We start from the raw sequence: 13,165 nt of genomic DNA, 5'->3' as shown, positions 1-13,165 counted from the left end.
TTATACGTATATGTAACATCCATGGTACACGAGCTTCATCTACGGCCACTCGCTTTCCTAGCATGGGTTATTCCAATATATACATTATGGTATAGGAAAACGTATGTTTTACAATTAATAAAGACGCCGCGAAGGGATGCACTTATATGCTCAACTACGTAATTTCTTGGTGACCTTTGTAAAAAAATCTGTTCATCGATTTTTCAACTTTTTTTCCTATGTTGGGGAATTAACAATAACACAAGGAAAAGAATTTGAAAAAATGGAGGTAACATATTGTTCTACTTTACAATATTACGTAGAATAAAATTATCACTTCTAGTGTTATGTCACCTGAATTTTTTCATATTTTTGATGATACTTACTAGTTTATCGAATGAAAAAAAAGATTGGTAATCGAATGACCAGTTGTTTACAAAATTTAAGGGGGTATTCTAGTGTAGAGGCATGAATTTGAGGTGTTTTTTGAAGTGCTATAAACAAAAAACAAAAAATATTTTTCCCATCCATTTTTTTATCAGGCGTTTATTATTATTTCACGATTACAAAAAAAAAAAAAACAAGTCAAAAAATACAAAATTGAAAGTGCTATGAGTTGTTGAAGTGGGGGGTACAAAAAAAATGGCGCGCCAATGTTGTCACGATTGCAAGCATTTTCAAAATCAGAAAAAAAAAAAAAAAGATTATTAATCTACATAAATGCAGCTATCGTACTAACTGAAAAAAAGTCGAAAAAAAATTTTTTTTTGCCAAATTACGGCTGTCCGAAAAAATAATACGTTTTTTTTTGACTTTTTTGGACGTTTCTAAATTTTTTAAAAATAGTAAAAATTATTATTTCGTTATAATAATAGTTCGTGCGATAGAGACATGTGTTGAGAAGATTCTCACCAAATTTCAAGTAAATCGGTTCAATAGAACTTGAGAAATCGTGTCAACCGTTTTGAAAAATGTAGTTTTGAGAAAAACGCGTTCAAAGTTTCGAGTAAAATTCGTTCCAGCCGAGCCAGTATTGAAGACGTGTCACTAAAATAGCTATATCTCTGAAAATAATTGAAATTTTGACTTGTCCTCTTAAGGACACATTCTTGAAAGGTTAAGCTTTGAAAATATAAAAAAAAAAAAAATCGATTTTTTCAAATTTCTACACTAGAATACCCCCTTAAGGTAATCAGAAAAACGTGCTGAGGAGGATAACAAAACGTTGAATTTTAGTCACTGCTAACATGAGAAAAACTTGAATATAATGATTATAGTTCCAAATTCAAACATCACAATATGTAAGTAAATGATGTAAAAGTTGATTCCTGCCCTCACTATGTTGAAAAGGGTAGTATTCTTGGATATGAAGGTCAGAAAGGTACGAAACAAATCTTGTTTACGTTTCGGCCCGAGTAGGTATATAATTCTGTGTATCGATGTGACAAGTCTATGTACGACGTAATTTTCACGTATTACATGTGATCAGTAGATCAAAAGTGTATTGACTTAATTATTAAACAATTAATGAGAACATATTGGCAAGGTATGGTAACTATACGAAACGTTAAACTTGTGTTACTGGTGAAGAAATAAAATATGTATATTAGCTGTTCATGAGACTAGAAATATAATGGATTTTACCACACGTTTATACTACGGATCTCGCTTACCACAATAAAACGTTGATGATGGAACGCAGAAATTTTGTATTTTAATACCTACAAATATACCGATTTTTAACGAATTTAAATTGACAATTGAGCTAGTAAACAAAACGTTGATTATTAGTCTAGAAACCGTTGTTTAAATGTTGTAGAAAAGCAGTGAATGAAACGTTAAACTTGTGTTACCGGTGAAGGAATAAAACATGTATATTAACTGTTCATAAGACTAGAAATATAAACGGTTTTACCACACGTTTATACTACGAATCTCGCTTACCACAACAAAACGTTGACGATGAAACGTAGAAAATTTGTATTTTAATATCTATAAATATACCGGTTTTTAACGAATTTAAATTAGCAATTGAACTAGTAAACAAAACGTTGATTATTAGTCTAGAAACCGTTGTTTAAATGTACGTGTAATGAAAATCGTATAATATTTGTGGAGAGACAACGATTAATATTTTACTCAAAAATTACCGTATATCGAACACGGTAATATTTTCTACCTATACCATAATTATACGACCTTAACGTTTCTTCAACCACATTTCAACCGGCTCATGTTTACTGGGAAATGAGTGATTTCCGGCCAAAAATTTTAGCAGGATACCGCAAGCGCTATCGCACAAAAGACAGTCCGTAGATGTATAGTGTTATGTTTTCGACTCGCAAATATGGGCGGTTAATTTGTTATAAACAAGAAACATGTAAAAAACGCTATTTTTCCGTTTTTCGCTTGTAAAAGCTGAACCGATGGAGCAATCTTGGTGCTCTGAACAGACGAATTGTAGAAAATGAAAAGACTCAAAAATGAGCCCTATACTGTCTCGATCGGATTAATATTAATGCAGAAAATTTGGAAAAACCGAAAAATCTGCTTTTTTTTTAAATTTATAACTCAGCTATTTCCAAAGTTGTAGCGCTGGGTTTTCGCGAGAAAGTAGCGATTTATGGATACTTCACGTCTGCACAATCCAGGCGCTGTCAGATAATTAGTTTTTGCATAATTGGGATTGTAATTTTTTCATGACGTATCTTGCAGAGCGGCTAGATGCTCTGGTAGTGGTCCGATTTTTATTTTGAAAACGGATTTTGAAAGTAGAAGTATATCGCTAGAAAACGTCTATCCTGATTTTGCGTTAAAATGCTGCAAAATGGGTGAAAAATGCCCGTAAACATGACCAAAAACGGCAGAGAGCGCGAAAGCGGTCGAGTTGTGGGGGTACAAGGCAGACGCGAGACGGTAAGTATATATAGTAGGGTGCTTCGTTTGAGACGGCTTTTTTTTACACTCCATAGATGAAATATCACTCTGAACATGTAAAAAAAAATTCCCACCAAAGCCTAGTTCTTAATTTTAATTTTAAGTACTCGCTAAATGAACTTGAAATTTTCCCATTTAATTAACACGTAAAAATAATTTTTTTTTGTCAATTATCTATAGCATCGCGAGTTGTCATACTATTCAATTGACCATGGCCGGAAGTTTTGGAGTTTTATATAATGTACATGGAAGAATTAAAAGTTTTGAGTTCGATTCCCCGATGCCTCACTTTTTTTCTTTTTTTTTTTAATTGATTAATCACAATAAATAGCTAGATTGGAAAAATCATATCGAGAATATTAAAATCATTATATGTTGATGTAAATAATAAAAAAAAGTGGTCAATGAAAAAGTTGGAGGACAAACCTATGTTCTCTGGTTGAGAGTAGCAGTAATGGGTGAAGACTTCAGAATGATCGGGCGAAGACATTTGAAGATTAGGATACATTACAATCACGTCTATTTTATTACATTTATAACAATTTGGGTATAAAAATTGTCAAATATGCGGATAAAATAGTGATATTAATAGTTTTCTTGTGATTATTTAATTTTGTATTGGAAATTATCAGTTATACAGTTTCGGCTGATAAAACTTTTAAAAATTGAATTTCCTACAAAAAAGGTCCTTTACAATTATGCTGTCAAGTTAGTAGTTTAGGAGGAAAATGAAAAAAACCATAATTTATTAGCAAAAATCAATTTTACAATTTTTTAGTGGCGAGATACTTCATACATTCTAAATTAGCTGTAGAAACTTTTAAAGAGAAAGGATCCCTCCAAAACTTCCGGCCATGGTCAATTAAATAGAATGAAAACTCGCGATGCTATAGATAATTGACAAAAAAAAATTATTTCTAGGTGTTAATTAAATGGGAAAATTTCAAATTCATTTAGCGAGTACTTTAAATTAAAATTGAGAGCTAGGCTTTGGTGGGAATTTTTTTTTATATGTTTATAGTGACATTTCGTCTATGGAGTGAAAAAAAAAAATAGTCGTCTGAAACGAAGCACCCTAATTGTATAGTAGTACAAACGCGCGGCGCACAAATACGAATCTTCACATCCGATTATCTCAGCAACTACTGTAGCGATTTTCATATTTTTATGACCACTTATAGAATAATTGTAATAAGAAAAAAAAAAAGACTTCAATAAATAAGTTTCCTGGCAGTTTATATTTCAATTTCACTTCTACTTCCTAATTACATATCAATATAAGAATATATTGCTAGAAGTAGCATTTTCGCTGAATATTAAAGCGAACCGAGTGAAGAATCGGTTTTAGCGGGTTAATTTACCACAAAATCAAAAGAAAAACGTCAAAATCGCTCCAGTATTTGCTAAGATAATCAGATGTGAAGATTCATATTTGTGCGCCGCGTGCTTGTACTACTATACATATATACTCACCGCCCCGCGTCTGCCTTGTACCACCACAACTCGACCGCTTTCGCGCTCTTTGCCGTTTTTGGTCATGTTTACGGGCATTTTTCACCCATTTCGCAGCATTTTAACGAAAAATCAGGATAGACGTTTTGTAGTGATATACTTCTACTTTCGAAATCCGTTTCCGAAATGAAAATCGGACCACTACCAGAGCATCCAGCCGCTCTGCAAGATACTTCATGAACAAATTAAAATCGCAATTACGCAAAAACTAATTATCCGACAGCACCTGGATTGTGCACACGTAAAGTACCCGTAAATCACTACTTTTAATTATATAATTTACTACAACTTTGGAAATGGCGAAGTTCTGAATTTAAAAAAATACGCAGATTTTTTCGGTTTTATCAAATTTTCTCCGTTAATATTAATCTGATCGATACTGCATAAGGCTAATTTTTTTTGTCTTTTTATTCTCTACAATTCGTCTGTTCAGAGCACTAAGATTGCTCCATCGGTTCAGCTTTTACAAGCGAAAAACGGAAAAAAGCGTTTTTTTTATGTTTTTTGTTTATAACAAATTAACCGCCCATATTTGCGAGTCAAAAACATAACACTATACATCTACGGACTGTCTTTTGTGCGATGGCACTTGCGGTATCCTGCTCAAATTTTTCGCCGGAAAAAATCTCTATTGCCTGGTCTATAATTATTGATGATAATTTTGACTTAAAAAGAGAGATATTCCCGGGCTGAGCGCCACTGTTACTAGCTCAGCAATTCTATAGCGCAGTTCCTGGTGTCAGCAAATAAGATACAATTTCAGCGGATGCCGAGGACTGTACGTGACCTTATTAGAATATGAGATTGTGATGAAATAATTGAAGAAATTGAAGAAATGAAACAAAATGAAATTTTTAAAAAGGTACGCCAAGGCAGTACGTCGGGGCGTAACACTACACAAAAAAGCACACAGCAGAAATGTCTCGAAATTTTAGAAAAATGACAAAATTCTATAGGACTTGATGTTTACAGGCTAATGTCCCTTGAACCGTTGAATTCAGAAAAAATTATATATCTGTGCTTTTTTGTAGAGCGTCAAATTTCTTACAAGACGCTACATTTAGATCGTATGTAGATTAAGCCGTTTACCAGAAAAAATAATCCACAAATTCTCGGATCCACGTGTTATTTGCATAGGAAACGGGAGAAATCAAATAGACACCTCCAAATATTAACATTACGAGCTCATATTTGGGTGAGATATTTGGCTGACATAGTTTGAGGTACTTTTTAAAAAATTTGAGAAGCGTTCAGAGAACAAAAAAATTTTTTTTTTCTTGGAACATCCTAATATGACCTATATTTTTTCCATGCCTAATTAATATCAAAATTTCAGATACTTCTCCAATATCAAGTTGTGTATAGCAATAGTCACATCCGGACATGCTCGAAATGGATAGAGTACAACTAAACGTGAAGAATTCATCAAATACTCCAGGGATAGAGGGTAACATTACAATTGACCAAGTGATTTTTGAAATTTACTATCGACCTAAAAGTCTGACTACAGATTAAATTGATATTATTACCAAGGGTAAAATCACCCATTTTACTTTCTTTTCAACTGATCTAGTAGTCATCGCAGATAAAAGACATGCAAGACGTCATATGTCATAAAATGAATAAGGCTGCTGCGACAACCGATATTATTGTAAAAACTGTCTTGTTTCTGACGTTAAACTGGAAACGCTTACCTGCTATTAAACCATTTACTCAATATTCAATTTCCGTCTTTCATTGATTCGCTAATCAAGTTCACGAACCCATATTTATTTCGTGACGTTCGACAAACGTTACAATATCAAAGTAGAGTGGATATTTCAAGTCAAACGTCGACAACTGTGCAGGAAAACAGCGAATCTCATAATTTGGTTCAACTCTATCTTGTGTCTGATTTTGGCTCAATGAAATCGTACATTTTAAAATTTGGTTAAGCAACATCGCATATCTTATGTCTTTGATATAGAGATACAATGTTTGTTAAACCGCATTCTGAGATACAATACCTTGAACCAAAATTCGATACAAGATATAGTTGAACTACAATCAAAGATATGATTTTGTTTTGTTCACTCTTAGATAGTTGATTAGCTACCAGTCTCATGGAAACCAATTCAGAATCATAAAAAAAGGTATTATTCAATTATATTACTCATAATTAACCAAACTCGGCCCATACAATGCAAGTGTCGCTAATAGCGAGAATAACGTTTCTCAGAAAAGTAAAAAGATTTATACTTTCACTAGGTAAAACCAAATGTTATATTGAGTCACTGCTTTACCAGGTGATTCTTCAGCTTGAGATAGATGAAAATTTTCCAAAATATTCCCAGGCAACATTAATCTTGGCCTAGTTATAACTCAAGGTCGAATTTTTTGAAACTAGAAAAATTCCATCAACGAGAGAAACAAAACTCTTCGAGGAACCATGAATCGCAAATGAACCCCTTAGACCAAAAAAAGGAATTATGGAATTGACAAAAAACATGGACCAAGAATTCATTTGCCACCCATGGTCCCTTGGAAAGTTTCATTTATCTTGATGTCGAGAATTTCCTCCTTCAATTTCAGGGTCAAGGTCAATGTTGCACGAGCTGAAGAATCACCTGACTGAGCCGTGACACAAAATTTAGTTTTACCCCGTACAGAGTATATCCAAGGTGAAGGAATAATCTTGCACGCTTGTGCCACATTTTGTATCTGTCTATTGAATGTACCGATTAACCAGGTTAACAACTTGGAGTTAATCATTCAATAAATTACGATCTGGAGGCAGCGAATTTGGCTATTGAATTTTACATGAAATACTGCAATTGTATATACATGGTCTTCATTTCAACATTCTATTACAAATGAAATACTATTTTGAAACATTTGTAACAATTAAATTTATTTTTTCAGATTATATGACTGAATCGTCGGCATATCTGAACGTCACACCTCGTAACCATCGTGTATTATCTAGAAATAGGTGTGGATCATCGGTGTCGAAGGTTGTATAGTCGACGCAATTTTACATAATTTTGTGATTTTATTTTGTACATTCAATAACAGGGCACTTGCTCCAATAATATGTATTATATAATGCAATATTTCATCAGAAGTAGTATAGACGTATTGTAACGTATGCGGTTTTCCTCGAGGCTAGAGCCTATGAGAAAACCCCGTTATTGCGTGGCTCTGTGTCCTGAATACTGAATTTAAGGTAGAGGTCGATAATTTAAAGGACCTCCTCTGACGAGCAAAAAGAAAGATCAGTTCTTCCGACTCAAAAACACCCTGAATCATCTAGCTATGTGGACTTAGGTAATTCCAAAGCCACCTTGATTTATGAACAATCTCCTCTCTCTTATGCGCCCTTACGTATGTACATAGCAGTCATGTTTGTGCAACTTATACGGAGACAATAGATCGAGGAGTATGTCGTCTGTTCAGAGACACGGGTTAGCCTGTGCTTCCTTCTGTTCGCGAACTGGGTATGAACAAAGTCGCCTCTCTACTTTCAGTCTCGGGTTGATGACCCCTATACAATTTTTATCCTGCAGATAAGGGATTACCTTGGCTGCCTGATTTTACTACGCAAGGTGAAATTCTGGTATACAAACAGTGTAGGACAGAGAAACCGACACGTTGTATAGTTTTTGGAAGGTCAATCAAAATAAATTTTAATCAAAGTAAATTGTTCAAAACAAAAAAAAACAAAAAATGTCCAGTGTCACGTTCTGCGCTCAGATGAGATAAATTGTCAAAACTAACGGTGAAAATAAATTTAAACAAAATGAAAGGTTGTACTTCTGTTTGATTTTCACGGTTTAAATTTTTATACTAAGCTTTACGCTGCATTTCTTATCTGCCTAGACATCCCGTTCTCTCGTGAACTCTATTCTTTACTGAAAACTTTCTAACGAAGGGAACGTATTAAGTGGAATCCTCCGATTTCCTCGAAACTTTGCTTAGTGGAAAAGGGATCAAAATCATCGGACACGTGTTTCGGTTTATCCGTAGAAACGCAACCGTATCCGAGAAAATGACGGTCAAAGTTTTCGACGAACCGTACCTACCTTTCAGCGCACCTCAGTTTCAACCAAAGCGCTGGCGCAGCGGCTAGCGTACCGACCCCAAGCTCTTGCACCCCGTGTTCGAAACACGATGTGCTCGTTTTTTTTTCTTATTGTTTTTTTCTTTTTCAACTACCCGTGTCCGTAGAAGATTACTTTACGAATCTTTCTTGTCAATGTGTGTTGAAATAATGCTGTCTATTCGTCGATGAATTTTGTGTCTCGTAAATGAATTTAAAAAAAAAAAAAATAAACAAATAAAATGAGAAAATTCTTCGAAATTGTTCCCGGTGAAATTCCTGTAGCGTGTCTTGTTAATAATATTGGTGGGTTGCGTACTCTTTCCCGAGAATCGGGGTTCGGTCAGCTAGCAAGTATACCCCTCTATACTTGCAGACTGCACGGATGGTCTTTTATTCAACCGATCCTGACTTGCCTAGCTGGTTTTGTGTCCTCAAGGGAATCAATAGGGGAAACACATCATTTCCGAGTTAGATCTCAAAGCCCGTAGCAGGGACCTCGCAAACCGATCTTCAGGACGAGTATATTACAGGAGAATCTGTGGATATTGTGAACGATTGTGAAATTACGAGCCATGGAATCAAAGGAGAAATAATATCCGCAGCGTACTATTGCATGAAACTGTTAGAGAAATTAAATGTCATTATTAAAACACCAACAATCAAATCCAACCGATCAAAAATCTTGGGTAGTGAAATGGCGGAAAAAATCATCGATCTAATAAACGGCGAAGAGGTTACTGAAGAAACAGAACTCTTGACTGCAGAGGAAACTGTAGTGGACACTGTAGGGGAAGTCGGTGAAGGGTATACTGCACATACAATCGTCAAAGAAAAGCTTTCCACTTCACACGGAAAAGTGATAATAATCTAGAAAGCGATCCAGTTCCACCAGAAACGAAGGTAAATTGAAATGTATATTGGGCTGATTCAAAAAAAACGGCTAATTTTTTTTTTCAAAATTTTCACATAAAAACTTCCGAGAAGGTGTGAAAAGACGCCTGTAAAAAGCAGAGCCCTCAATATTATTATTAAGAGGTCGCGCATCGGGAATTTCTATTTCCCGTTTAAATAACATAGGAATAAATTTTTTTAAATTTTGCAATTTCGTATTTTTGCAACGGCTCATTGAAATAGCGGACCAAAGCATATTTTTGTAGGAAATTTGACGCTCTACAAAAAAAGTCCTTATAAAGTTTTCGATAGTCACACTCCTTCAATTCGAGGTCAAAGTTGAACTTACAAAAAAATTCAATGTTTTTTTTTTTTTCGATGATACTATGAATCTTTTCTCATTATTTTGTTATAAAGATATATTTAATAAATATATCTTACTCTAATTGGGCTTTTTCGATCAATAATTTTCCCATCGAGTCAATATAAAGTTACCTCACAAAAATGCGATGTTAAATAATAAACATGTTGTCATGGAGAATCCATAACTGATGCACTTGACTATTTAAAAATGTAATTGTTCCGAAATCTATCCTCTTCATAACAAAATAATGAGAAAAGATTCATAGTATCATCGAAAAAAAAAAACATTGAATTTTTTTGTAAGTTCAACTTTGACCTCGAATAACTTTTGAAGGAGTGTGACTAAAGAAAACTTTGTAAGAACTTTTTTTGTAGAGCGTCAAATTTCCTACAAAAATATGCTTTGGTCCGCTAATTCAATGAGCCGTTGCAAAAATACGAAATTGCAAAATTTAAAAAAATTTATTCCTGTGTTATTTAAACGGGAAATAGAAATTCCCGATGCGCGACATCTTAATAATAATATTGAGGGCTCTGCTTTTTACAGGCGTCTTTTCACACCTTCTCGGAAGTTTTTATGTGAGGATTTTGAAAAAAAAAGATTAGCCGTTTTTTATGAATCAGCCTAATGTATATATTTAAAAAAAAATGTATCAACGAAAATTTCATATAATGTTAAAATTTTGGGGAAAAAATTCATTGGAAAAGAGAATCATCTTTCATTTTCGAATACAGGTAAAGGCAGTAAGACTTGCCAAACTGCATCCAAAATGGACATTCAAAACGATTGCAACCAAAACCTTGCGAAAACTAACAAGTGCTAGACAGCTGTGGTGATGAAAGAATCAAATAGAGAAGGGTAGAATAAAGCACGACAAATACCAAATTATCGATTCGTGGGTCTACGATCGTTTTGAAGATGTCAGAAATAAAGGGCGTATGGTTATAACCAGAATGTTGCGGCAGTGGGCGATGGTAGCAGCGGCTTCATTACAATCCGCAGATTTTGAATTTGAAGCTTCAGAATCGTGGTGTGATAAGTTCAAGGCAAGGCATAGGATCCGGCAGCGACATGTTAGGAAATATGTCAACGAAAAGGAAAAGCGTACGTTCGAAGAATTATTGCAAACTGCAGAGACGTTTCAACGTCAGACAGCTGCTGTAATTCCGTACTTCGACCCTGATTATGCGATAAATACGGATCAAACCAGATGCGAATATCACATCAGTAGTAAAAGAACATTGTCGCACCGAGATGAAAAAGTTGCGGAAGCTGCTGTCAGCCAATTAAATCACTTGACACATTTATATACTGCCCAATACGGTCTAGCACTTTCCGGAAAACTCCTGCCAAGAGTCTTCATCTGCCTTCAAGAAGTTAGCGGAAAATTTGGTCCTAAAGAGCGACAAAAGGTAAACTGACTCATGGAACAATATCTGAACGTTTATGTAACCGCCATATGATCTAACATATGATCAGTTCTTGGAAAAACATATACAACCATATGTCAAAACGGAGCCATTCTTGTTTATAGTTGATTCGTGGGATGGACAGAGCGAGCCTTCGTTATACGACGGTGAATTTGTGGATAGAAATAGAATACCAAGCTGTTCGTTGAAAGTAATTCCTCCGAAGTGTACGCCGCTATATCAACCCTGTGACGTATACTTTTACCGACAAATAAAAAATTTCATCCGAAAACTGCAGAACTGCTCTACGCTCATTGCACAGCAAAGGGCTATCACAGATAGACGCGACGCAATAAAAATAAACGCATTGATTCATAATCAATTGCAGGCGCCAGTTTTCGCAAAAATGATCCGTTATACGTAGCTTGCCTCAAAATTATTGCCTACAAGTGAAATCTTCAACAATATCAGCGAAGTTTCTTTGCCGGATGAAATTCACACCAAAAAGTGTGACTGTGGCAAACCTGCCTTTGCATGATGCTCATAGTGCTTAGAATTTCTATGTTTCGAATGTTTCTACGATCTTTATCATCCAAAAGAATGCACTGTATTCCTGCAGAGTAAAGATGAGAATCAAACATAGCATTTAATATAACAATTGATATAAGAATAAACTATAAGAATTGATATATGAATTGATATGAGAATTTGTATAAGAATAAAATATAAAAATTGATGTAAGAATTCATATAAGGATAAAATATAAGAATGTATATGAGAATGAAATATAAAAATCAATATAAGAATTAGTATAAAAAATTAATATAATAATAAATTATAGAAATATGAGAATTCAAAAAAATTGTAATTCCTCAAAACCATACACGTAAATATTATATAATTAATCGATCAAACGACCCCACCGAAGGCGGGTGAAGTTCGATCGCAATTATATGAAGCGTCTCGTTCTCGATGATTTTACTTGTAGTAACATCAGTTGCGGCAAATTTCACCGTTTTCAGAGTTTTTTTTTTTGTGTGTGTGTGAGGGCACCCCTGACTACGCCTCTGGTGCTGTCGGGTGGCGCCCTCTATCCTCATATCGTTTTGTTGTGCGACACGAACAACGAGTAAGAGTACGAAGAATTCAAATTATAAACAAATTAACAAGAATTCCGAGGACGCAAATATGCCGAAAGAAAAGAAAAGAGAGTGGTCGAGGTCGAGATCTAATGAAAGGAGGAGGAGTCAGGATACGAGGTTTCAAAATATGCAAGCGCAATTGGATAACCTCACTAGCCTTGTTGTCGAGTTGACGCGGAGCATGGCAGCGCGTGAACCCACGCCGCCAAAAGAAAAAAAACGACCAAGATTCCCTCCCAGGTAAGAATTATACAGATTCATCACCCCCTCCCCCGTTGCTTGCTATCTCTTTTTCTTTCGAACATCGGCATGGAGGAAATTCTCTCAGTAAGACCGAACAAACCTCGACAAGTTCCACACGAACTTTAGAGATTAGGTTGCACATCTCAATTAATTCCACACGAATTTCCGAGAAAATGACGGTAAAAAATTGCGTAATCTTCAACTAGAGGATATATCGCCCTGTCAGCGTCAATGAGACAATGAATAACCGATAGGTTATCTCTACCGCCCCCCTCTTTTTTTCTCAACAGATGAACAGAAGGACGGGGAGAATGGAAATATGACGGGAAGTGCCACCGAAACTCCCAAAGAGCAAAACCTCTCGCCTGAAACCAACAAGAGTAGTATAGATATGACAGTTCTAGACCAAGCCATTACGTAACCAGGTAACGTAACCATGTGACGTAACCGGCTGACGTGCCCACGGCGGCCATTTCGAAAATGGCGGTCATTTCGACGGCGGCCATTTTGACGGCGGCCATTTTTGGTTTTTGATGACGGCCATTTTGATTTTTTATTGGCGGCCATTTTTTATTTTTTGATGGCGGCCATTTTTGATTTTTTGATG

The 13,165-nt window shown here is 35.2% G+C and overlaps 1 protein-coding gene across 4 annotated transcripts in view; it reads right to left on the bottom strand.

Annotated features, from left to right (window-relative positions):
* LOC124221964 (dipeptidase 1) overlaps positions 1 to 13,165 on the bottom strand; it is a 1,639,756-nt gene that overhangs the window by 501,434 nt on the left and 1,125,157 nt on the right. The gene's annotated exons all lie outside the window — the stretch shown is intronic.

The sequence above is a fragment of the Neodiprion pinetum genome, chromosome 6 (assembly GCF_021155775.2).
Source record: "Neodiprion pinetum isolate iyNeoPine1 chromosome 6, iyNeoPine1.2, whole genome shotgun sequence".
In the NCBI taxonomy this organism is placed as follows: Eukaryota; Metazoa; Arthropoda; class Insecta; order Hymenoptera; family Diprionidae; genus Neodiprion; species Neodiprion pinetum.
Note: the sequence above shows the minus strand (reverse complement) of the source record. Positions and strands in the feature narration are given on the sequence as shown.